This window comes from Bos mutus, chromosome 24 (assembly GCF_027580195.1).
Source record: "Bos mutus isolate GX-2022 chromosome 24, NWIPB_WYAK_1.1, whole genome shotgun sequence".
NCBI lineage: Eukaryota > Metazoa > Chordata > Mammalia > Artiodactyla > Bovidae > Bos > Bos mutus.
The window spans coordinates 22,680,248-22,707,360 of NC_091640.1; the positions used below are offsets into that span (position 1 = coordinate 22,680,248).

Below are 27,113 nucleotides of genomic sequence, written 5' to 3' on the forward strand. Positions count from 1 at the left end.
ACTGAATATAAAAAGATAATGATAGATTCCCATAATTAGATGAAAGAAATGTTAGAATTATCTGACAAAGTTTCTAAAGCAGCAAAGCTTTTAAAATATTAAAAAAAAATACTTCAGTGAGAAATTATGAACAAATGAAAAAGTAGAAAGTGTCAGCTGAAATATAGAACATACAAGAAAGAACTAAATAGAAATTTTAGAGCTGAAGAAAAAATCAATAACCAAATATAAAATTTAATGGGTGGGCTCAATAACATAATGAAAGTGACAGAGGAAAGAATCTGTTAGCTGTATGACAGAACCACTGGAATTACCCAGTCTAAACAATAGAGAAAACAAACCAAAACCAACAACAAAGCCTCAGAAACCCATGTATGGTAAGATCCCAGAGATACTCAGGTTGGCCTTAACCCCTGGAAGTTGTCAATGTAACCTTACATAGCAAAAGGGATTTTGTAGATATGATGAAAATTAAAGATCTTGAGATAGGGAGACTATCATGGACTATCCAGGCGGGACCTGAATGTAATCACAGTATCCTTAAAAGAGGGAGGCAAAAAGATTTGACCATAGAAAATGTAGTAGAAGATGTGATTAGAGAAGCAAGAGATTGGAGTGATTCAAAAAAGGGACTGTGAGTCACAGAATACTGTTAGCCCCCAGAAGCTAGAAAATGCAAAAGAAAGGTACTGTCTCCAGGAGCTGTCAGAAGGAACTAGTCCTCCCATCATCTTGACTTTAGCCCAGTGAAGCTGACTTCTGACTTCCAGTCTCTACCTCTGTAAGAGAATAAGTGTGTTGTAAAGCACCATGCTTTTGGTAATTTGTTACAGCAGCCATAGGAAACTAATACATTGTGTTTCTGTAACAAGAGATCTAATATTCAAGTCTCGGAGACATGGGAGAAGAAAAGAAAATGGACAGTGATCAAAAAGTACCCAAAGAAATAACGGATGAAAATTTCTTAGATGGTGACAAAAGACATAAATCTTTAGACTCATGAATCTGAATGCCAAACAGAAAACCTCAAAAATACACACCAAGATACAGCATAGTCAAATTTATGAAAACTAAAAACAAATAAACAAAAATCTTGAAAAGAACAAGAGATAAATCACACTTTACCTATTGGAGAAAACCAATTAGAACAAAATAATATTTCTCATTAGGAAACAGAGAGACCATAAGGAAGTGGCACAATATTTTGAGTGCTTAAAAATGAGAACTGTCAACCCAGAATCCAGTTAAAATATCCTTTAGGAATGAAGGGGAAAACAAAACATTCTTAGATGAAGGAAAACAAAGATATATTGTCAAGAGGAGGCCTATCAGCCCTAAAAGAAAGGCTAGAGGGAGTTTTAGAAACAAAAAGAAAGCAATAAAAGAAGAATGTTGGAATATCAAGAAAGAAGAAAGAACATGGTAAGTGAAAATATCAATAAAAACCATGAATTTTTCTCGCTCCTCTTGAGCTCTCTGACCTGTGTTTGACAGTTGAAACAAAAGTTGTAACAGTTTCTGATGTATGTAGAGGAAATAGTTTAGAGAATTTTACTATTAGTGGAAGAGGATGCTGCTAAGTCGCTTCAGTCGTGTCTGACTCTGTGCGACCCCAGAGACGGCAGCCCACCAGGCTCCCCGTCCCTGGGATTCTCCAGGCAAGAACACCGGAGTGGGTTGCCATTTCCTTCTCCAATGCAGGAAAGTGAAAAGTGAAAGTGAAGTCGCTCAGGTTGTCTACTTGGAAGTTATACAGTCGTGTCCGACTCCTAGCAACCCCACGGACTGCAGTCTACCAGGCTCCTCCATCCATGGGATTTTCCAGGCAAGAGACTGGAGTGGGCTGCCATTGCCTAATGGCAGAGGATAAAGGTACATAAAACAGGTGAAGTTTCTATGCTTCACTGTAACTGAAAAAATGACAACAGTGGTAGGCAGTGATAAATTACATGTATTATGATGCAATACTCAGAGTACTCGTTAAAAGTCTATATGAATAGATACACTCCAAAACATTATAGATAAATAGAAATGGAATTCAGTATATGCCCAAGTAACTGATAGGGAGGAAAAAACCCAGAGAAACTAAAACAAACACAAACAAAGAGGAAAAAATCCAAAAATTAAAATGGCAGACATACAGTCTTAATAAAATGTAAATGTGTAAATATACAAATGAAAAAAATAGAGATTTGCAAAACCAATTAAAATATGTAACCCACCGGTAATGTATGAACAAAGAATTCAGATCCAATATAATGATACAGGCAGGTTGAAAGCAGGACAGTAAAAAAAAAAAAAAAAATCATGTAAACATCAAGCAAATAAAAAAAGGAATGTCTATATTAATATCAGATTCAGTAGACTCTAAGCAAATAAAATTATCACATATAAAGAGGAGTATCATGTTATGATAAAATAATCAATACACCAAGATATAGCAATCCTAAATTTATATATACCAAACAAGAGAGCTGCAAAGTATAGTCAAACTAATAGATGTGAAAAGAGAAATAGACAAATCCAAAATTATAATTGGAAATTTCACAAATTATTTCAACAATGAATAAAACAACTAGACATTAAATTAGTCAAGACATAACAAGAATTTATCAGCACCATCAACCAACAGGATCTAATGAGCATTTATATAACACTCAATCAAAAAACAGTGAAATACACACTCTTTTCGAGTGCCCATGGGACATAAACCAAGACAGACAACATTCTGGGCCATAACATAAACCTAAACAAATTTTAAAAGCCTGAAATCGTACACGGTGTGTTCTCTGACTGAAATGGAGAAAGAGAACACAAGAAATAAGGTTTTCTGACCAAAAACAGAGAAAGATGACAGAGAAATCTCCAAACACTTGGAAAGTAAATGCCACCCTTCAAATAACCCCACAGATCAAAGAGGAAATCTCAGGAGAAATTTTGAAACTACTACTTGAGCTAAATTAAAATGAAAACACAACATACCAAAATATATGGGACTCAACAATAGCAGTGCTTCCAGGAAATTTATAGCATTAAACACAGGGATTAGATATATTCTCTCTTTTCAGGTTATGTTTGTCAATGTAAAGTAATCATACAGTATGATTGATACGTTTACCTGTATTACTTTTTATAACAATATACGGTAACACATCTAACACTTCTGCTCATGTTGGTGCAGGTGACAAAAAGATACACACGTGGTTGTTCAGTTTTCTGTATCATGCTGATACTATCAAATCTGTTCAGAAAACACAGATCTTGGCACCGTTCTTGACTTGTGCCTATTGTCAGAAAGGCTATCTCCTGCATTTATTCAAATTAGAGTTTTATTGACATTCCTTGACTAAATCCAACCCCTACTGACAAAGGGGGATATCATCAATTTTATAAGTTTAGACTCTACTTCCTTTGCTGGTGGTTTAATGCAGGAATTGCCTTTCTAGGTTGAAATTCTAAAACACAATTGTTACATAAAATTATAAGTCATCTTTATGTGATAAAAACTATTGACGTGAACTGGATACATTCATTCAGTAACAATTAGGTCTGTTCACTAACAGTGCAGTTTACTTCCATATGAGTATCTGATAAAACAACACTTCTCTTTCATCTCCAAGTTAGGAGTGGTCATAGGACTTGCTCTGGCCAATAAAATATGAGTAGAAGTAGCAGGTGCTCCTTCTGATAGAAGCTTTTTAAGAATTTGTGAGTGACCCACCATGTTTCCATGTGTTTGATGAATGCATGATGGGGATGCTGTAGATAACAGGGGTTTTATGAGCCTGGGTTTCCATGTGAGGAAGATGTAAAATAGTCTTTTATTGGCCAACAGGGCACAAAGTATTAGCAAGAAACAAATCTATGCTCATTTCAGTACCCAAGATTTTAGCTGTTTGCTATGACTGAATAACCTAAACTATTATAACTGAGTAACATATTTTGTGTTTACATTAAACACACAAAACTCTTTGCAATAGGACAGTGCACTATGGCATCAAACTGTAAACTACAATTAATGAATTATTCGTTGTTGTATATGATGGTACCTTCCACTCTGATAGTACACACACACACACACACACACACACACAGACAATCAAGCTTTGTGTCTCCTTCCTTATGATATAAATTGGAATAACATTTTATTAATTACTCTGGGATGCTTTGTATGGTGGGGAGCATATAGAGAAATAATGTATAACATTCTCCATGAGTTACAGAAAATGTACACATTGCTTAGAATGTTTCCAACAACTTCAAAGAAGAGAGTTGAGTATTTGTATATGTGCACTCAGTATTACTTGTGAGTCATAGTTAACAGTAACATTAATCATATCAAATGCCCATGTGTGCATGCTAATTTGCTTCAGTCCTGTCCGACTCCGTGACACTATGAACTGTAGTCCGCTAGGCTCCTCTGTCCATGGGACGCTCCAGACCAGAATACTGGAGTGGGTTACCATCCCCTCCTCCAGGCAATTTTCCCCACCCAGGGATTGAACTCATCTCTCTTATGTCTCCTGCATTGGCAGGTGGGTTCTTTACCACTAGCGCCACCTGGGAAGCCCGTATCAGCTACATACGACCCAGTACTTTCAGGGAGCAATAACACTGATTGACACCTTCAAACACTGTGCATAAACCTTCACATGCATCAGCACACCTAACGCATTAGTGCTCTACCTTACAAATCACATGTGCCATGTGTTTTTATTATTTGGATAATATTTAAAATAACTAAGTTTATTTTAAAATAACTAATATTTTAAGTAACTAGTAGTTAAAATAACTATGAGTCATGTCATAAGTTCCCAATGTAAAGATTAACATGGACTTTTAAATTTTGCCAAGGTAATTCAACAGGTGTTTTTTATATTATATTTTATATCCCCTTTGCAGTACACAGCACTCTGAACAACAACACAGGGGGTAGATGAAACAGATGACTTTAAATTCTTAAGTTTACTAAAGGTCATAGAGCTTCCAACTGTTAAAGATATTTACCTAATTATTTGAAATGCCAAAGTATATATCTGTGATATTAGAAATTTCAACAGTTTCAAATGGTGCTGGAGTTACTATTTTTGAATTCAAAAATATACAATATATAATGAGAAATTCCCCATAATCCAGCAGTTGCCAGGCTTTAGGCATTTATATATCAATACCTGTCCTTGCTTTAAATAATTTGCATGCAAAATATGGAGCAAGAAGCATTGACATAAGGGAAGTTATAAGTTTTTCCACTTGTTTTAATTGCAGGAAAAGTAACCAAACGATCAATTGAGGAGGTGTTATTATTTTTAACAATGATGGGGACTCAATGCATTAATAAAACTGTGAACCAGATATTACATGTTACTAGTTAACAGCATGAACTAAAGAATCTAAATTTTAGATTCAGAGTTTCTACCTGTGTGACAGTGGCCATGATTACCGTGCTCCTCAATACCACAGTTTCCTCCTCCGTAAAACGGAGGTAATGGTAATACAGGAAGCCCTCATTTGGCTACTGTGAAGAATACCTGAGTTACTTTATATAGAGCCATAGAAGATGTCTGGCACACAGTAGTCAATGAGCTTAGTTATTATTATGTTTGCTTTACATTATTAATACACATTTCCTCAGCACACTCAACACTTAAGCTCACCTCTCTTACTCTGGTGGCTCTTTCTTCCTACAGACACTTCCGGGAATCTTACGGATGTGTGATGAATCAATTACATTTCTATTTTGAGACATCCTGCCACTTTAACAACAAGCAAACACACACACACACACACACACACAACTATTTCTTTAAAATTAAAAGTTGTCGTTAAGGCAAAGAAAGACAATGGTTATCCTTCATTAAATTTTAAGAGTTTTTAAAAAAAAAAAAAAACTTCGAAAATAGAGTAATAACCAGGTAAGGGTAGTACATGCTCTCTACAGGCTGCAAAAAGTACTGTGTAAAGGATTTTTGTGATCTTCTCTATGACCAAAAGTGTATGATGAGGGGAAATGATGTACTACTGGTGAATAGAGATGTGTAAAGGTAACTAAAGGGAGACATAGGTTTCTAATTCAGAAAACATCGGGGAAGCATGTAGCACAGGGAACTCTACTTAACCCACTGTGGTGACCTGAATGAGGAGAAAGTCCAAAAGGGAGGGGATACGTGTATCTGTTGGAGAAGGAAATGGCAACTCACTCCAGTGTTCTTGCCTGGAAAATTCGACGGGCAGAGGAGCCTGGCAGGCTACAGTCCAAGGGGTCACAAAGAGTTGGACACGGCTGGGCACGAGCACACATATGTATTATGTACGTCTGAATCACCCTGCTATACAGTAGAAACTAACACGACATCGTAAAGCAGCTATATACCAAATAAAAATTCATTTACAAAATAAATCTTAGTAAACCCCTCCTCATACATTCAGTTTAGTTCAGTCACTCAGTTGTGTCCAACTCTTTGCGACCCCATGAATCGCAGCACGCCAGGCCTCCCTGTCCATCACCAACTCCTGGAGTTCACTCAGACTCACGTCCATCGAGTCCCTGATGCCATCCAGCCATCTCATCCTCTGTCGTCCCCTTCTCCTCCTGCCCCCAATCCCTCCCAGCATCAGAGTCTTTTCCAATGATAGGGGACTTCTAATGCATCTTGTTTCAAACCTCCCTGTCTGGTCCAGAATCCTTTATTACACATTCTTACTGCATTCCTGCCTTCAGAACTCCATTTATGTGTATGACAATTGGATTGAAGTCTGGCCCCTAGGCTGGCGGGGCACACTCATTTTTCTGCTCACCATGCAACCCCAGTTCTCCGCCCAGACTCTGCAGCAAAGAGCCTCTCAAGAGGCAGAGACAACACAGTTCTCCCAAAACTAGAGGCAGGGGACTTGAAAGGAAAAAGTCATGTCAAATCTCCCAGGTGAGATAAAAGTAGTGAGAAAATGCTTTTTCTAAAATAAGTAACAGAAACTGGAAAACTGGAACAGATGAGTCAGTTAAGAAAGGATATATGGACATTCCATAGGATTTATGCCTTGATAACCATCAACATTTTATATAAACAGATGTGGGAAGTTCAATTTCAATATCAAAAAAGTTTGTGCCTGATGGAATGCAACTTTCCTGACTGCAGCACTGTACTCTAGCACCCCCAAATAGAGATGGACCACACCCTGGGATGTGGAAGAGTTTAACTACTGAAGATAATTCTTTTCACATCCAAAGATCATGTTTCCCTGTAGTTCAGTTAGATTCTACTCTTTTTTCACACGTAATGTTGAATTAGTGTGGATTTGATATATGTAAACTGAATTTAATGAAGCTGAAAACCAGACTTAAGGAAATCTATGAATGTCAAAATAATTTTGAAACTCATTATGTGAAACAGCAATTAAATTTACTTGAAAAAAATAACAGATGAAGACCTAAGAGAGATATATGTCTAATAAAACAAATATTATAAGAGCTCCATGATAAACTCAGATGAGACATAATTCTCTAAACACGTGCAGTTGGGCTTAACCCCACTGAGACCTTTCTTCACATCATGATTCATTTAGAACAAGTGGAGACATTTACAGTATTTCAGCTTAGTACTAATGAAAAAATGTGATTTCAGTCTTCACTGCTATATAACTTTGTCTAAAGTACATATAACTGGTGAAAAGGCATGACATACACGAACACCCTCGCGATATAGCCTGCTTCTAATCACTGAGAGTTGAAAGAGAATTGCATAATTCTTCTTTTAAAACTGCCTAAGCTCTTGTCAGAGTGATTGAATTAAAGATGATTAAACTTGCTCAAAAATTCTGCAAGATGGGATTTGGAAGGAAATGATGGCCCTGCTTTGAGCAAAGTAACAGACTAATACCTTAGGAAGTTTAAAATTAAGTGCAAACAAATATATAGATTCAGGTGCCTGCTTTATAATAATTGACTTTGCTGATAAACCTTACCTGCTGAAAATCGTAACTGGCTGATAAATACTCCTTTAAAGCATAATTGTTGTAGGAAACGGTCAGTTTTGGCAAAAGGAAAAGGCTCAAAGGATAGTTGCCATAATTGGCATTAAAATTTAGGAAAATGTTAATTGTCCCCAACACATAGCACATAGTTATGACGTTCACCTTGATAGAAATGTGGTCAGTATATCAAATATATAAGAAAAAAGACAGTACAACGAAGTCCCATTTTTATGAACAAAATATATATGTTGGTTTAGAGTTCACCGAAAGCTCAACTGGTTTTTAACATTTAAAGCCCTGCGACCTTGGGTAAATTACTTCCCCCCTCTGTGTCCGTATTTCCTCATATTACCCACTCCTTATGGTAGTGTTACAATTGAGTGAATACAGCTAAGTTCATAGAACGGTTTTTTTCCATAAAGTTTCTATCCTTGCAATAAGCAAAATAAGTCCTTTTTTTAAAAGAAATTAATAAGTATGCATACTTCAACAATATAGGTTACTGATATGTTCAAAAGGAAACACAGCATTCCTTAAACCCCAAGTGATCATAATAGATAATAGCAAACTTGAACAGAACCATAACTCAAAAGACCGTTTTAATAGAGCAACAAGGAACCTAATGGCGTTGAATTTCACCGCCAGAGTACAGCCAAGACTCCCCACTCCACCTCCACTCAAGTCCTACACTTACCTTCTCAAAGGCAAACCTCAAGCTCCCCAAAGAGGAAAGTTTTACTCCCAAGTCCCAGCCTTGGTACCACTGAGCCCAGCCCCGCATCCCTAGTCTCTTCTTTGACGTTGGTCTTTAGACACCTCGCCACCTCCCATTCCGGTACCAGAACGAAACTCGCGTCCACCCTCGGTCCAAAGGAAAACTCCAGGCTCCAGAAGCCGAAGTCACTCCTCTCCCCTCTCCCTGCCCCGCGCCCACCCAGCCGCGCCGCGCCCCCCTCCCCGCGCCCGGCGCCCACACCCACCCGACCCGCCGCCCGGGCACCGCAGTGCATTGCAACACGCGCCGACGCCGCTGGCTGGAGAGGACCCCGGCGCGGATTTCCCGCTCAATAGTAGCCCCCCAGCCTGCTCCCCACGTGAGTGTCATCCCTAACGGAGGGGAGCAAGCCACCTCCCAGCTGCTCAGCCCTCGGGGACCACCGAGAGGGCAGCGGGGACCACAGAAACAACTCAACCCGCGGCGCGCGGCCCGGCCTCGGCTGGCGGGCGGCCGAGATGTACCTGCGCGGCCTCGCGCCCCCGGGCCGGCCCTCCTGCCGCAGCCGCTCCCGCCGCCCCGCGGGCCCGAGGCGCCGCCCGCCGCCCGCCCGGGGAGGCGCCGCGCCGCAGTCCCGGCTGCAGCGCCCGGCACATGCTTGGCGCCGCCGGCGGCCGGCGCGGGCGCACAGGTGGGAACCCCGCGAGTGGGCGTTGGGGCGATTCCCTCCCCGCTGCCGCGCTCGCCGCCGGCTTTCCACTCTTGACTTTGCCGGGTGCGCGGCGCCTGCCCTTGCTCCGGCGGCGGCCGAGCCTCCCCGGCCCGCGCCCCGGCGCCGGGGGCGGCTGCGGTCCCTGCGCCGCTGGGGCTGCGCGTCACCGGGCATCTCCCGCCCGGCGGCTGGCTCGGCGGGCCCCCCGGGGGCGGCCGGGGGGCAGCGCGCTGCTGCCGGGCCCCGCGCCCACCCCTTGGACCCCCTCCACGCCCGCGCCCTCCCCCACTCCCCAGCTGTCAAGGGAGAAAACGCCTTGCATACACACACGCACACATACACACACACACACCTTGGAATGGACGGACGCCCCAGTCACCGACTCGCCAAACTCTTCGAAGGTGTCCACCGGTCTTTGGGGAGGTTTGGGCATGGAGTAGGAGCCGCTTTCTTATTATTTAATAATGTTGGAAGTGCCGAGTCCGCTGCCAGAGTTGTGGGTCATGTGGGCACAGCAGAGCCTGGCTACTGCCAGTACCAGGGTTTCCTGAGGATCCTGAAACTATGATCTCATCCTCCTCATCCGCCTCCCCCGCCCCTCTCTCCGCGGGCGCGCACGCACAGCACACACACACACACATACACACGCGCACACACGCACACACGCTCCCACTGCCTGCACTATCCTCCTTCTTGGACCGAAATATTCTGCCGGGGAAATACAGTGTTCACGCTCTTCATTGAAAAAAAAAAAAAAAAGGAAAAAACAAAAAAGGAAAAAAAAAAAAGCCTTCGGGAGAATGATTTTTCTCTTTGAAAGCCTGATTTATGTGCTTTGTTTATTTCCTACAGTTGGTCCTCACACGTGCAAGGGAGCTGAACAGAGCCTCAGAATTAAAATTAAAAATAATTGTCCTTTTATGTTGACCCAGATTTTGGTCAGAACCCAGGACTCAAACAGTCCAATTTCCATTTAAAACAGAGGCAATAATACACCAGGTTTGAATATGGAATAGAAATAACATCTGAGATGTGTGCAGTGGGTTTCTTTCCCAAGCTGCAAAAACATCTCGCAAACATTACCTCATTTATTTGCAGAACATCTTTGCAGAGAAGGTGGGAGAGACGGCAACTAGTACTGTCACTTTGGAAATACAGAAGCACAGGACAGAGAGCGTGACTTATCCAAGTTCACCTACGTGGGTATGTCACTATAAATAATTGCACAGCTACTCCTACTTTGCTAATTCACTATAATCATTCCTGGAAACTTAAGGCACTGAAACATAATGAAGACATTTTTTATTATTTGTAAGCGACCTCCTACCGAAGATTGCAAATTAATTAATTAATTTTTCTCTATGTATGGGTTTCCATAGAATGTTCTCTTGTGTACTTGAGTAAATCTCCAGTTTCATGTTTTCATTTATTTTCTTCCTTTACTTTATTGGGGGATAGTTTAGGCCTATGTGTCTGTGTGTGTAGTCATATTCATTTGAGTGGTTTAAAATGCTTAAATAGCAATATCATGCAAGTTTAGTCAATATTTTGAGGGTAGTCACCAATTTCATAATGATTTCTAAATTCCACTCAATCCCCTTTTAAGTGCCTAGTGTATATGAAGAACTGTGCTATGTTTTGAAGGATACAAAGGACTTTAATACATGGAACCTGTCCTCCATTAGTTTATATCTAGTTGTTGAGACAAGATATACATACACACAGGAAATTTCCTGGTGGTTAAGATTTTGCCTTCCAGTGCAGGGGGCAGAGGTTCAGTCCCTGGTCAGGGGAGTAAGCCCCACGTGCCTCCAGCCAAAAAACCAAAACATAAAACAGAGCAATATTGTAACAAATTCAATAAAGGCTTAAAATATAAGCATACACACACATATGTTTTTGCTGGGTGATTTGCAGGTGAAACGCTTTATTATTTTTGGTGTTATAAATTATTACAAAAAGTACAACATGCACTCCTTTTCTTTATACTTGTTTTCTGTTCCATGTTAAAATTATTTCCTCTGTCTTTGTGTTCCCAATTTTAATCTGTCTTTGACGCGCACAGAATCTCAGTGGCCAAGCTAATATGTTATTTTGCCGTTCACCTGCACACGCAGTGCACTCACATAAACACCACAATTTTTAAAATATTTTAATAGTTCTCACAAAGAGCACTCTTTAATAGCCTTTGTGCAGATGTCTACAGGAAAATTCAGCATTTAACCAGTCTTCTAATGATTCAAAAAAGAGAAGAAATGTGGTGAGAGACAGAATAAAGCAAGAGAAGGCAGAAGAGAACCAGATAAAAGAGGTTGGGAGCAGGCGAAGGGAAGAATAAAAGAAAATTAAGAAATTACAAGAAGAGGGAGAGAAGAAGAGTAAAAACGTAAAAGGAGATAAAGAGGATCAACTTTCAAGTGAAAGCTAAAAGTTTCTAAATTTTGCTGCATGGAAAATAAGTTTAAGAAATCATAGACTTTTTATTGTTCTAAAATATTACTTTTTGATAAGCTTATTGGAATTTAATGGTAAAGAAACCAGGCATCAGTCCTGCAGAGGCTACCCTGAATAATCTCAATTTTAGTAATTCCATACAGGACCACTAGAAGAAATAAATCGACTGACCTATCATTATAATATAATAATAAAAATGATAGTGGGATCAAATAACCATGATATAGTTAAAATTTTTAAGAGGAAATCAACACCAAAATTCAGAGAAGTATATGGGAAAGTGAAAGTGAAAATGAAGTCACTCGGTCGTGTCCGACTCTTTGTGACCCCACGGACTATAGCCTACCAGGCTCCTGCATCCATGGGGTTTTCCAGGCAAGAGTACTGGAGTGGGGTGCCATTTCCTTCTCCAGGGGATCTTCCCCAAAGGTATATTAAAATGGGCAACAGAGTTAAGCTTGCCAAATTTAAAGGAAAATAATAGTAATATAGTATCTTATCATTTTAAAGCACTTAAGATTTTTCCAAATGCTTTGCATAAGTCTTTATTAAGCCTAATCATAATTAGCGGTGGACTCCTCTGTGGGTTTAATTTTAAAAGAATATAATAATATTTCTTAGTTTTTCACACATTGGATGAAGTGCTGAACATTGTCACTCTGTTTTAGAAATATCATTTATATTTTGTAATCAGTCAGTCGTAAAGATGCTGCTCAGCACAGTTCAACTGGGTGGATTCCTGGGCATAGATCGCAATGGTGATTTATAATTCAGGATTTTGCACAGGCTGTTGGAGTTAAACTAGAAGCGTTAGCATGTAGCAGAATCTAATGGCTTTGCCATGTTTCTAGGAAGTTTCTACACAAGCGGTGGAGGCCTGCATTGAGCAACAGCATATCAGGAGCACTTTCCTTTTGATCTGCATACTCTTGGAAGGATTTGTTTTAATCAGAGATATATTTAGGCTGGGTGATTATGAAATGTGTTTCAGAAATATGTTACAACTCCAGTGGCTCAACAATCACTAGCTGTTTTTGTCCGAATATTTTCACTTAGAGAAAAAAAATTTTTTTTTTTATTAGGACTATGCAGATTTGGGCTTCCCAAATCTAGTCCCAGGTGGTACTAGTAGTAAAGAACCCTCCTGCCAATGCAGGCAACTTGAGACACTGGTTCAATCACTGGATCGGGAAGATCGTCTGGAAGAGGGCACAGTAACCCACTCCAGTATTCTTGCCTGGAGAATCCCTTGGACAGAGGAGCCTGGCAGGCTATAATCCATAGGGTCACAAAGAGTTGGACATGACTGAAGCTACTTAGCATGCATGCCCACATGCACACCTAATTTAGGCTCCCTTTATCAAGGTATACTTACTATTTTGCTCTTCTAATTTCTTGAGATTTAAAATAGGTTACAGTGAAAATGAGGATGGCCATAGTTCAAATCGGAATGTTGACTGTGTTACGGTGAAGCTAGGTGTGCATTTGTGTTTTATTAATATAGTGATATATGGAGTATATATGGGTTATAGGCCAGATCAGAATGATTACTCTCATCTGTGAGCTGGTCGTAGTTTCAGGGTAATGAGGAATTAATCATTCTGGAGTATTTAAAAGATTTGAATGACAAAAGTAAAAAAGAAAATAGATTCCAAAATGTTGAAGAAGTAAAGACGTCACTGTTTTATCAGTTAAAAATGCTATACCCCCTGGCTATAGACTACTGTTTCAGAGGAGGATGATAATGGGAGCTTGAGCAACACAGAATTTACATCAATACGGCTCCTCTGATACACTGATTAGCTTTCAAGAATGATTAGCGATCCAACAACAGGTTGCGATGATCAATCAATGGAGCTGTGGCTTGGGGGATTCATGGTGAGATGATTATTTTGGTGTGACAGCTACCAAAATAATTTTGGAGACCAGGGTGGGCCCTGGGCAGAGTTATGAAGTGGCTGAATTTCGTACCTGTTTTTTTTTTTTTTTATTTCCCCAATGTCCACCCTTCCTGTAGAAGTCCTGCCTTCTTTCTGGCTCCCCAGGATATTCAGAACCGTTTGCTGTTCTCTGACATTCTAAGATACTACTATTTTAGAACTTATCAGTCTCAGAGAACATGGGCTTCTGACCTCCACTGAAAGGTGTAAATTATGAGCTAAGCAATCATGTAAAGTGAGGGGGTGTCAGGATGTGTTGATGTTCATAAACACCAAGGGCGTTCAATCAGCCTCTTCATGCATCACTCTGAGATACATATTTGTGTAAAGTTAGTATCTCTTTGGACTTCCCAGGTGGCACTCATGGTAAAGAACCTGCCTACCAATGCAGGAGACATAAGAGACTCAGGTTCGATCCCTGGGTGGGGAAGATCCCCTGGAGGAGGGCATGGCAACCAACTGCAGTATTCTTGCCTGGAGAACCCCACGGACAGAGGAGCCTGGCGGGCTACAGTCCCTGGGGTCACAAAGAGTTGGACAACGACTGAAGTGACTTAGCAGGAATGTCTGTTTGCCTGAGAGATCCTGCCTTGAGGCACGCTCCTGTCACCTGTTACAAGTCCAGGACAGTGGAGGTATCCTCGCTCTCACACACCTGTGCTCCCTGCCCCCTTGGACCGAGTGTCTCCTGACTCAGCTGTTTCTGGCAGCACCTGTGTTGGTGCCTGGTCAGTGTCTCCTGGGTTGATCTTCCTGCGTGACTAGCATCCTCGGGACAAGTGCTGTTTGCAGTATCCACGTTCTCCTCAGATGGATTGAAGGGGAGAACGAACAGGTTTAAGCGGTCAAGTATATTTTGTTTCCTAGGGTTCAAATAAACAAACCCGCTGCCACTTTAAATAGCTGTGATGCCACCTTATGATGGCAATTCATTAAAAACATATTATGGTGGTTTACATCTCTCAGTGACCTCACATCAGTGCACCCTTTACTCCTGGGAGAATTTGTTTTCTCAATGGAACATAAACAGACCTCATATGTTTTAGATATGATTTAAGTGTACTGTTACAATGGAGACAGTGCAAAAAGCCGGCTAGAGACTACAACTTTTCAGAAGGTGCTTATAATCTACTCATTTTGCTGCTAAAATTGTTTTGACCCTGTTTTTAATTGCTCTGGGGCTGAATGTTTTTGTTTTGTCCAAGAATACATCTTGATACCCGTGGTCCAGAATAATCTACATGTCATCCAGAATAATATTGAATAAAGAAGAAATGTCAATATAAATAAATTCAAAGTAGATGACCAATCCAAATAATTAAGGAAAAAAATGCTATTTATTGAAAATGAGTTATAGCTATACACTTTGTCTCAGGGAAATGTCAAATTTTTCCTTGATTTCTAAATAAACCTAATGTTTTTAATGGCACCAAGGAAATCTGCTACAAAGTGGAAAGCTTAGTCAAAACACTTTTATTTATGTGAAATCATTTGCCTAATTTAATTATTTCCCACTGAAATGGATCTTTACATATTGAATAGACAGCCCAAATCTCAGGACCATGTTAACAAGCACATGTTTTAATTTAAAAGTTAATCCCTACAGTAAATACCATATAATTTATTGGAGGCTGTGAAGCCTTGTATTTTATAATAAAAAATTAAATGAAAAAAAAGTGGGTGGGAGGAGAGATGAAACTAATCAAATCGTAATATTCAAAATGTATAACAAATATGTGAGTAGATCCATAATTAAATATTATTATTTGGAATAATGGTATTTTGCATTTTAGGAGGTACATTTTGAGATAGTTCAAAGAGTATTCCTATGAGGTGATAATATGATTACTAATATGGAAATTTGCTTTGTTTATTAAGATGCTTATCTTTTATTTGTGCCACGAATATCATGTACATTTCTCCTGTCATTTCCTCTGTGTTGTTCCTCACCTGCATCCCCAGGTCAGCTGGAACTTTCTGCAGAATGTCAGTGCTTTTCATTTACATATTGTTTTTAATTGCTGTGTTACAGTTATATCAGCTGGTCAGAAAGGAGAAGGACTAGCAGAGATTTTGTAATATTTTATCAAAACCAAAAGCCTTATGTCGTAGCCAGCTCCTAATGTAGGGTTAGCATTGTTTGTGCTTCTCACTGGACTCGCAGCAAAGTTTCCTGATTTTGAAGTTGTTATATTTTTTTGTTTGCACATAACTCACAAAGCATTTTAAGATTCTCAAGGACAGGGGCCATGATGAAACCTACCTTTTGTTCCCTCCTGGAGAATACAGCATGTTTATTTCATACAGGAGGTCCCTCGAGAATAGTGATAGGTATAAGATGAGGATGATGGTGAGGAAAAGAAAAAATGTTACCTCTGGCACAGTGTAACATATGGAAATAATTCTTTTAGGCTTGTAAATACCTCTGGCGGAGCATGTTTTGGTATGTTTTATATGAACAAGCTGAATCAGATACCCTGTGTGGCTTGCTTTTGTTCTTGTGATACCTCAATCTTTCTCTTTCGTTTCTCCTAAAACACGCCCCCTCAAAATTTTGGATGAAGGAGTTATACCCATGTGAGTATATTTATTTATATCTTGTTATCAGTATCAGAGAAGTATATTTCTGTTTGTAATGATATTTCTTCAATTTAGCAATGTGAAATAATTGTAATTCCACTGGTCTCTGTGCCTTTTCTGTTTAGAGGAAGAGAGTCTCAGTATTTAAAAAGTATTTTACAGTTTACATGAAAGGAAATAGAAGATATTTTAAGATCTTCTGTTTATTATTTCAAAGAAGAAACAATTTACTTATTTTATAGTGGAAGTGGAGTGAATACTTTAAGGATTATGTGCAGTGTGTAAATATTCTATTTCAAATGCTTCCTGTCCTATCCTTACCATCATCAGAGTAGCTTCTGCAACCAAGTGTTGTCCACCCTCCTTCCAAGACAACTCGTGGAAAGCCTGTCTTGAAACCTATTCACACAGTATGTTGTATTAGACATCATGTGTATTACCAGGATTGTCTGCTCCTTCATCAGAGTTGTGAACTCCTTATACATCTCTTGTACGTTTCACAGTATCTTTTAAAAAATTTTTATTTATTTATTTTAATTGGAGGCTAATTACGTTACAGTATCGTGGTGGTTTTTGCAATACATTGACATGAATCAGCCATGGGTGTACATGTGTCCCCCATCCTGAACCCCGCTCCCACCTCCCTCCCCATCCCATCCCTCTGGGTTGTCCCAGTGCACTGACTTTGAGTGCCCTGTTTCATGCATCGAACTTGGACTGGTCATCTATTTCACATATGGCAATATACATGTTTCAGTGCTATTCTCTCAAATCATTCCACCCTCACCTTCTCCCATGGAGTCCAAAAGTCTGTTCTTTATATGTGTGTCTCTTTTGCTGTCTTGCATACAGGGTCATCGTTACCATCTTTCTAATTTCCATATATATGCATTAATATACTGTATTGGTGTTTTTCTTTCTGACTTACTTCACTCTGTATAATAGGCTCCGGTTTCATCCACCTCATTAGAACTGATTCAAATGCATTCTTTTGAATAGCTGAGTAATATTCCATTGTGTATATGTACCACAGTTTTCTTATCCATTCGTCTGCCGATGGACATCTAGGTTGCTTTCATGTCCGAGCTATTGTAAACAGTGCTGCTATGAACATTGGGGTACACGTGTCTCTTTCAGTTATGGTTTCCTCAGTGTGTATGCCCAGCAGTGGGATTGCTGGGTCATATGGCAGATCTGTTTTCAGTTTTTTAAGGAATCTCCACACTGTTCTCCATAGTGGCTGTACTAGTTTGCATTCCCACCAACAGTGTAAGAGAGTTCCCTTTTCTCCACACTCTCTCCAGCATTTATTGTTTGTAGACTTTTTGATAGCAGCCATTCTGACTGGTGTGAGGTGGTACCCCATTGTGGTTTTGATTTGCATTTCTCTGATAACAAGTGATGTTGAACATCTTTTCATGTATTTGTTAGCCATGTGTATGTCTTCTTTGGAGAAATGTCTGTTTAGTTCTTTGGCCCATTTTTTGATTGGGTCGTTTATTTTTCTGGTGTTGAGCTGCATGAGCTGTTTTTATATTTTTGAGATTAATTCTTTATCAGTTGCTTCATTTGCTATTATTTTCTACCATTCTGAAGGCTATCTTTTCACCTTGCTTATAGTTTCCTTCATTGTGCAAAAGCTTTTAAGCTTAATTAGGTGCCATTTGTTTATTTTTGCTCTTGTTTCCATTACTCTGGGAGGTGGGTCATAGAGGATCTTGCTGTGATTTATGTCAGAGAGTGTTTTGCCTAAGTTTTCCTCTAAGAGTTTTGTAGATTCTGATCTTACATTTAGATCTTTAATCCGTTTTGAGTTTATTTTTGTGTATGGTGTTAGAAAGTGTTCTAGTTTCATTCTTTTACAGGTGGTTGACCAGTTTTCCCAGCACCACTCGTTAAAGATTGCCTTTTCTTAATTGTATGTTTTTGCCTCCTTTGTCAAAGATAAGGTGTCCAAAGGTGTGCGGATTTATCTCTAGGCTTTCTATTTTGTTCCGTTGATCTATATTTCTGTCTTTGTGCCAGTACCATACTGTCTTGATGACTGTAGCTTTGTAGTATAGTCTGAAGTCAGGCAGGTTGATTCCTCCAGTTCCATTCCTCTTTCTCAAGATTGCTTTGGTTACTTGAGGTTTTTTTGTATTTCCATACAAATTCACAGTATCTTGAAGTTAATCAGTAAACACTTGCTGATTGCTTTGCTGATTAACTGAAAATAGGTTAGTTACTATTGTCCATGGGATTCTCCAGGCAAGAATACTAGAGTGGGTTGCCAGACCTTCCTCCAGGAGATCTTCCCAACCAAGGGATCGAACCCACGTCTTTTACCTCCTGCATTGGCAGGATAGATTTTTTTTTTTTTTTTACCACTAGCACCACCTTGGAAACCCAATTTTGACATGATGTTGCCCCACATATGGGCTTCCCTGATAGCTCAGTTGGTAAAGAATCTGCCTGCAATGCAAAAGACCCCAGTTCAATTCCTGTGTCAGGAAGATCTGCTGGAGAAAGGATAAGCTACCCACTCCAGTATTCTTGGGCTTTCCCTGTGGGTCAGCTTGTAAAGAATCCGCCTACAATAAGGGAGACCTGGGTTCAATCCCTGGGTTGGGAAGATCCCCTGGAGAAGGGAAAGGCTGTCCACTCCAGTATTCTGGCTTGGAGAATTCCATGGACTATATAGTCCACGGGGTCGCAAAGAGTCAGACACAATTGAGCGACTTTCACTTTGCCCCAAATATAAGAGAGTGATGTCTTCTCTTTCTATTTATTTTAAATCAGTGTGCATTTCCAAGTCTTTAGATATATATTCCTAGCACAGCATTTTTTTTTATAATAATGATGAAGTTTGATAACAGAAATCTTCCTTCTATATCTATAAATAAATAAGAAGTAAAAATTGGTTTATTGTTTAGCTACAAGGAGTAATACTACCTATGATCTCATAAATTTATGCCTTAACTAGAAAACATTACTATAGGATCATTCATTGGGGACTTTATTTGTTACTTTAAGACTTTATTTGACTTTATTGACTTTATTTCTTATATGACTTTATTTCTTACTGTAAGAAACTAAAAAAGAGAAAATATGGAGGTATTTAAATATAGAAGATTTTCTTTCTTTGGTAGTTTTTCTCAATGTGGTAAATTTTTGATAATCTCAAAATTTAAGCTGATTTATTTTTCCAATTATATGCTCAACATGAGTACAGAATGGCTTATGTTTGCTCAAAGAAAATGAACAAATATTTCAACAACTGAAAATATTTATAAATTGTCTAATATATATTAAGCATATTTGTTTAACAATAAATCATGGCAAAAAGCCACAGTCTATAATCAGTAATGCTTTTACAAAATTCAAATTTGCTACCTTAGTTTTTTTTTCTAAAATTACATTTTATTTCTCAGTTATAGTTTTCTTCATGTCCTGAATGGAAAAACTACATATACCAGGACCTGCTCCACTGCTGTCTCTGCCTCATCTGACATGAAAAGTTTTCTAGTCCTTTCTCCTGTTATCTGGAATGCGTCTTACTAGGCAGCGACAAAGGATTTGACCCCCTCTCTTCGCTTTTATTTGCACTGGCCCTGGCGCACCTTTAACCTGTGAAACCTTCCTGTGATAAGATAATCACTGGCAGCAATCCACAGTCTAATCAGAACAGGATCACCCAGTAGATGCCCCGTGTGTGGGCTTTTAACTTAAACAACAGGGGCACTACAACAGTTAAAAGATATCTTTTTTTTTAAAGCTTCAAAGTAGTTATTCGTGAAAAACAAATAAAAACTTCCCTGGCCTTAGCATACCTATTGTATAGTTACTTAGGTTCTCTTAACTTTCTTTCAATAATGATCCCTATTATCCAGCTGTAGCAATTATTAACCCATGACCACTATTCATCTCTCTGCCCATGTTATTTTGAAGCACATCCTAGATATTGCATATATTCATTCATGGATAATTCGGTTTATAGTTAATACAAGTTTAATTTAGAATTACACAATGGGGCAGGTAAGGCAGAATATCAGAATACTGTCTGCGTTTAGGGGACACAACACGCTTCTTATTGCACACATACGTACTTAAAGCCACTGTGGCTTATTTTTAAGTAGACATCTCTCTCTCTCTCTCTCTCTCTCTCACACAATTACAAATACAAGTGTTTAGATGTAGAGTAAATAACTTAAAGACTGGCTATCTCTGGAGGCGCCTGTCCATCCTCAGTGACTGTTCCTTGTTACCTTAATGTTTGTTTCTGAGTTTTCAAGTTGGTCTTGTTTTTTATCTCCTCTCTGCTCTTGACCTGGTCCAGATTAAAATGCTGGGAAGCTGATATTCTTTTCTTGGTTTTGTCCCTTCGTATTTTCTCTCTCACTGTTTCTATTCCATACTTTGGCCACCTGATGCAAAGAACTGACTCATTGGAAAAGACCCTGAAGCTGGGAAAGATTGAAGGCAGGAGGAGAAGAGGATGACAGAGGATGAGATGGTCGGATGGCATCACCGACTTGATGGACATGAGTTTGAGTAAGCTGCAGTAGTTGGTGATGGACAGGGAAGCCTGGCGGGCTGCAGTCCATGGGGTCACAAAGAGGCGGACAAGACCGAGAGACTGAACTGAACTGATTCTCTCTCTCTTTCTCCTCCATATCCTGCCTCCTCTCCCTTTCTGTCTTTCTTTCACTGATAGTATAAACAGTCTGATGATTTCAATAAATGTATATATTCTTGTAACCCACCTGCACAGGGCACGAAGAAAACTCCCTTGTGTTCCTTTCTAGTAAATATTTGCCCACTTCCTCTACCCAGAGATAATCACTGTTTTGATATCTATGCCAATATTTTAGATTTGTCTCTTCTAGAACTTCATATAATGGATTCATAGAGTACGTATATTTTTGTGTCTCTCTTTTAGCCCAGTGTTATGTCTCTGAGATTCACCACAACCAATGTCACTGTGTGTATCAAGAGTTTTTATTTAGTCTCTAAGTCATCTTTGACTCTTTTGCGAACCTTTGAACTGTATGTAGCCTGCTGGACTCCTCTGTCCATGGGATTTCCCAGGCAAGAATACTGGAGTGGGTTGCCATTTCCTCCTCCAGGGTATCTTTCTGACCTGGGGATTGAACCCACGTTTCCTACATTGGTAGGCAGAGTCTTTACTGCTGAGGCACCAGGGAAGCCGGTATCAAGAGTTCAGTTCAGTCGCTGAGTTGAGTCCAACTCTTTGTGATGCCATAAACTGCAGCACGCCAGGCCTCCCTGTCCATCATCAACTCCCAGAGTCCACTCAAACCCATGTCCATTGAGTTGGTGATGCCATCCAACCATCTCATCGTCTGTCGTCCCCTTCTCCTCCTGCCCCCAATCCCTCCCAACATCAGGGTCTTTTCCAGTGAGTCAGCTCTTCGCATCAGGTGGCCAAAGTATTGGAGTTTCAGCTTCAAAACCAGTCCTACCAATGAACACCCAGGACTGATCTCCTTTAGGATGGACTGGTTGGATCCCCTTGCAGTCCAAGGGACTCTCAAGAGTCTTCTCCAACACCACAGTTCAAAAGCATCAATTCTGAGAGAAGGGAACTCTCTTGCACTGTTGGTGGGAATGCAAACTAGTACAGCCACTATGGAGAACAGTGTTGAGATTCCTTAAAAAACTGGAAACAGAACTGCCTTATGATCCAGCAATCCCACTGCTGGGCATACACACTGAGGAAACCAGAAGGGAAAGAGACACGTGTACCCCAATGTTCATCGCAGCACTGTTTATAATAGCCAGGACATGGAAGCAACCTAGATGCCCATCAGCAGATGAATGGATAAGAAAGCTGTGGTACATATACACAATGGAGTATTACTCAGCCATTAAAAAGAATACATTTGAATCAGTTCTAATGAGATGGATGAAACTGAAACCTATTATACAGAGTGAAGTAAGCCAGAAAGAAAAACACCAATACAGTATACTAACGCATATATATGGAATTTAGAAAGATGGAAACAATAACCCTGTGTACGAGACAGCAAAAGAGACACCGATGTATAGATCAGTCTTATGGACTCTGTGGGAGAGGGAGAGGGTGGGGAGATTTGGGAAAATAGCATCGAAACATGTATAATATCATGTATGAAACGAGTCGCCAGTCCAGGTTCGATGCACGGTACTGGATGCTTGGGGCTGGTGCACTGGGACGACCCAGAGGGAGGGGAGGGGAGGGAGGAGGGTGGAGGGTTCAGGATGGGGAATGCGGGTATACCTGTGGCGGATTCATTTCGATATTTGGCAAAACTAATACAATATTGTAAAGTTTAAAAAAAAAAACAAAAAAAAAAACAAAAAGCATCAATTCCTCGGCACTCAGTTTTCTTTATAGTCCAACTCTCACATCCATACGTGACCACTGGAAAAACCACAGCCTTGACTAGACAGACTTTTGTTGACAAAGTAATGTCTCTGCTTTTTAATATGCTATTTAGGTTGGTCATAACTTTCCTTCCGAGGAGTAAGCATCTTTTAATTTCTTGGCTGCAATCACCATCTGCAGTGATTTTGGAGCTGAGGAAAATAAAGTCTGACACTGTTTCCACTGTTTCCCCATCTATTTCCCATGAAGTGATAGGACCGGATGCCATGATCTGAGTTTTCTGAATGGTGAGCTTTAAGCCACCTTTTTCACTCTCCTCTTTCCCTTTCATCAAGATGCTTTTTAGTTCTTCTTCACTTTCTGCCATAAGGGTTGTATCATCTGCATATCTGAGGTTATTGATATTTCTCCCAGCAATCTTGATTCCAGCTTGTGCTTCCTCCAGCCCAGCGTTTCTCATGATGTACTCTGCATATGAGTTAAATAAGCAGTGTGACAATATACAGCCTTGACGTACTCCTTTTCCTATTTGGAGCCAGTCTGTTGTTCCATGTCCAATTCTAACTGTTGCTTCCTGAACTGCATACAGGTTTCTCAAGAGGCAGGTCTGGTATTCCCATCTCTTTCAGAATTTTCCATAGTTTATTGTGATTCATAACAGTTAGTTCCTTTTTATTGCTGAGTTTAGTCCATTGCATAAATATATCACAATGTGTTTATCTATTCCTCTGTTGATAGATATTTGGGTTGTTTGCAGTGTTTAAAAGTTATGAATGAAACTGCTTAAAAATTTTTATATAAGCACCTTGAAGGTCTATGTTTTCATCTCTTGACTAAATATTCCTCATCAGTTTTATTTTTTTAATGAATATTTTCATTTCTCTTTGGAAAATTCTTCGTAAGTCTTACAGAGGCTATCAGTTTATTTATCCATTCAAAAAATCAGCTTTTGGTTTTATCTATTGTCTCCTTTTGGATCATTTTGTTTTCTTATTGACTTCTCTGTTTATTTCTTCTTTTTGTTTATTTGAGGTCTAATTTACTCTTTCTATAGATTCTTATGGCAGGAACTCATATTGTTAACTTGAGACTCTTCTTTCCTAACGTTAGAATTTAATGTGATAATTTTCTATTTAAGCACTGCTTTACCTGCATCTCACAGTTATACTGTATTTCATTTATATTCAGTTAAAAGTTGTTTATAATTTTCCCAGTGATGCACTTTGTAATTCATTGTATTTAGAAGTGTGATTTTAATGTTCCTGCATGTGAGGGACATGTTCTGATTCCTCATTTAATTCCATTATGGACAGAAAATGTACTTTGAATGATTTCAATCCTGTTAAATTTTGTGAGGTTTATCATATGGTCAAGACTATGGTCTTTCCTAATAAATAATCTATGTTCACTTGAAAATAATTTTCTTCTTTTCTTGACTAATGTGTTCAATAAATTACATTTAGGACAGATTGCTTGATAATGTTTTTATCTGTTTATATCCTGATTTTCTGCTAGTTCTATCCATCATTGAGAGAGGGGTATTGATGCCTCCTACCATTACTGTTGTGTTAGTTATCAGTTGCCACACCGCAAATACCCCCAAATTTAGTGGCTTAAAACATCACTACAAAACTATTATCTCAGTTTCCAGTTGCCTTCAAGATTTTCTCTGAATCTTTGGTTTTCACCATTTTGACTATGATATACCAATGAGTGTTTTCTTTCCTATCTTTCCTGCTTGGGGTTTTCTGAGAATCTGGAAACTGTGAATGTATATGTCTTACCAAATTTTGGAACTAGTCAACCATTATGTATTCAAATATTATTTCTGCCCCGTTCTCTTACTTCACTCCTTTTTAATTTGAATTACATGTGTGTATTTTACCTTTTTACTTTACATTGAGGTATAGCCAATTAACAGTGTTGTGATAGTTTTAGGAGGACATCAGAGGGACTCAGCCATATATACACAGGTATACATTCTTCCTAAGCCCCCTCCCATGCATGTTAAACCTTATTGTCCCACAGGACCCTGAGATTCTGTCATTTTTTTCATACTATTCTTCAGATTGCATCACTTTTCATATACCTTCAAGTTTACTTTCTCATTCCTTTGTCATTCCCATTCTGCTCTTGAAACTGTCTTGTGAGTTTTTATTTCATATATTGTATTTTTTTAACGTTTAGAACTTAATTTTAGTTCTTTTTGACACTTTTTACTTCTCTGCTGAAATTTCCTTTCGTTCATTCACCGTGAGAATAACTTCCTTATGTCATTGAGTGTAATTGGAATAGTTGCTTAAAGACTCTTGTCCACTCACCCCAAGGCCTGGGTCATTTAGGGGTTGGGTTTCTTGTCTTTTCTCTTGAGAATAAGTCAAAATATTTCTTGATCTCTATATTCTAAGTAATTTTGGAGTTTATCTGGCCACCATGAATGTGAGTTTGTGAAAACATACTTTCTTTTAAATCCTGCCAAAGAGTTTATTTCTGTTTGTTTTCCATTTGCTCTGGTAGCAGTAAGCTTGGTGGAACTAAAACTACTCCTTTTGCAGCAGCTCAAATGTCAGTTCATCTTTTCCTCTTTACCTGACTTCCATGGTCTGCTTCACACATGCATGATTTCAGGTCCTGCCAGATAGATGAACACAGTGATTTTGGCTCCCTCTTTTCTGAGGAGTAGTCCCTCACTTTCCAGGAGCTGTAGTTTCCGTGAAGCCCATCCTTGTTTCTCTGGGTCAGAAAGGCTGCAGGTATTCTGGAGGAATTTTATCCACTCAGTACTTGGTGCCTCCTGAAGCATTCGTTTAAGCAAAGAATTATAGAAAAGGTAAAAGCTTCTGCATTATACCTGTTTATGAGTGTCAACTGCCAATATCCACCTGCTTCCCCCTCCTACAGTGCCTTCAGATACCTGTTTTGTTGTGTAGGTAGACCTTGCAGGCAGAGTACATGGTAACTGAAATCTGTGAATTTTGTAACCAGGCTCTCCCTTTTAATAGGAACTGCTACTACAGAGCCCTGGAAAGCAAGAACATGGTTCTGATATGTGGGGTTTTGGTAACAGGTATTATGCAATGTGAGGACTATCTGTATTTATATTTTGTTCAGAGTCTATGTAATTGTTTTCTAGAGTTTGGTTGTTCTGGTTGGATCTTTCTTATCCTGACCAGAAGAGGAACTTGTCTTCTGATAGGTTTCTATCATGGTCTCATGTCTTTTTTCCTTCATAGAACTTTTCACAATTTATAATTATTTAATTTATGGCTCTTTACTTATTTATTTTCACACTGTGCTGTTAGAATTGTGTGACCAATCAGAGGTATCCATAGGTATGCATTGAATGAAGGAATGACGTCTTCCATGATGATAAAACTTAGATTGCAAAATGGTTTCAATTACAGTCAGGATACTTTATGGGACCACAACAGATAGACAGCATCACCATAGGAATCCAGATAAGATCTCCATGTGTGTTTAAGACCTAAGATAGGCCCTACTGCATATTGTAATAATAAGATCATCTGATCTCTACTTTTACCAGATATTTCCTTAATAGTGTCTAACTGGGAAAATGGGAAAGGCCAGGAAGTGTTAATAGTTTATAATGAAGCCAAGCATTTAACACATAGAGTTTTATGAGTCATTAAATGACTGAAAAGCTCTGTGTTTATAGTTTTTATAGCTGTGACAGATAACACTAGCACCATATTTACATGCGTTAGAGAATAGGTCTCAAGCTTGACGTTTTAGAGACCCTGGTTCTTTATATAAAACATCTTTTGTAGTATCAATACTTAGCACAGAGTTGATGCCTAACAAAGAGTTTCTTCCTTTTTGCCTCCCCATTTTCTTTCCCTTACCAAATCAAAGTGTTCTTTTCATTCAGTTCAGTTTACTTGTTTCCAAGCATTGCTTTGCAATCCTATATTTGAAAAAAGCTTAGTGAAGCCGAGGCAAGAAATATCCTTTGTGTATGACAAAGCAGTTTCTACAGCAAAATTTTATACAGAGTGGAACACACATTTACTGCAAAATGAGGAAGAACATATTATCTTTCATCTAGCTCTCCAGATTCACTTTGCTTGTACCCTGGTAAATGAAGAAACTTGGTTGAGATTTTAAAATGAATTTCTCAAGCGCTCCTTGACTGGGTGGAGGAGGGCTCCATGAATCGGGCATACCCCTCTTATATGATAGCTTCCCTGATAGCTCAGTGGGTAAAGAATCCACCTGCAATGCAGAAGACCCTGGTTCGATTCCTAGGTTGGGAAGATCCACTGGAGAAGGGATAGGCTACCCACTCTAGTATTCTTGGGTTTCCCTTGTGGCTCAGCTGGTAAAGAATCCACCTGCAATGCAGGAGTCCTGGGT

At 39.3% G+C, this 27,113-nt stretch overlaps 1 protein-coding gene across 18 annotated transcripts in view; it reads right to left on the reverse strand.

Moving 5' to 3' along the window:
- DTNA (dystrobrevin alpha) overlaps window positions 1-9,918 on the reverse strand; it is a 461,852-nt gene extending 451,934 nt beyond the window's left edge. For 5 of the 18 annotated variants that reach the window (XM_070361687.1, XM_070361685.1, XM_070361682.1 and 2 more), the window contains exon 1: window positions 9,748-9,917. The gene's annotated coding sequence lies outside the window, so the exon portion shown is untranslated. Of the gene's footprint in view, window positions 1-9,747 lie in introns of all 18 variants that reach the window. The other 13 variants (XM_070361693.1, XM_070361686.1, XM_070361692.1 and 10 more) reach the window with 6 other exon arrangements.
- Between the last annotated feature and the right edge of the window lie 17,195 nt (window positions 9,919-27,113).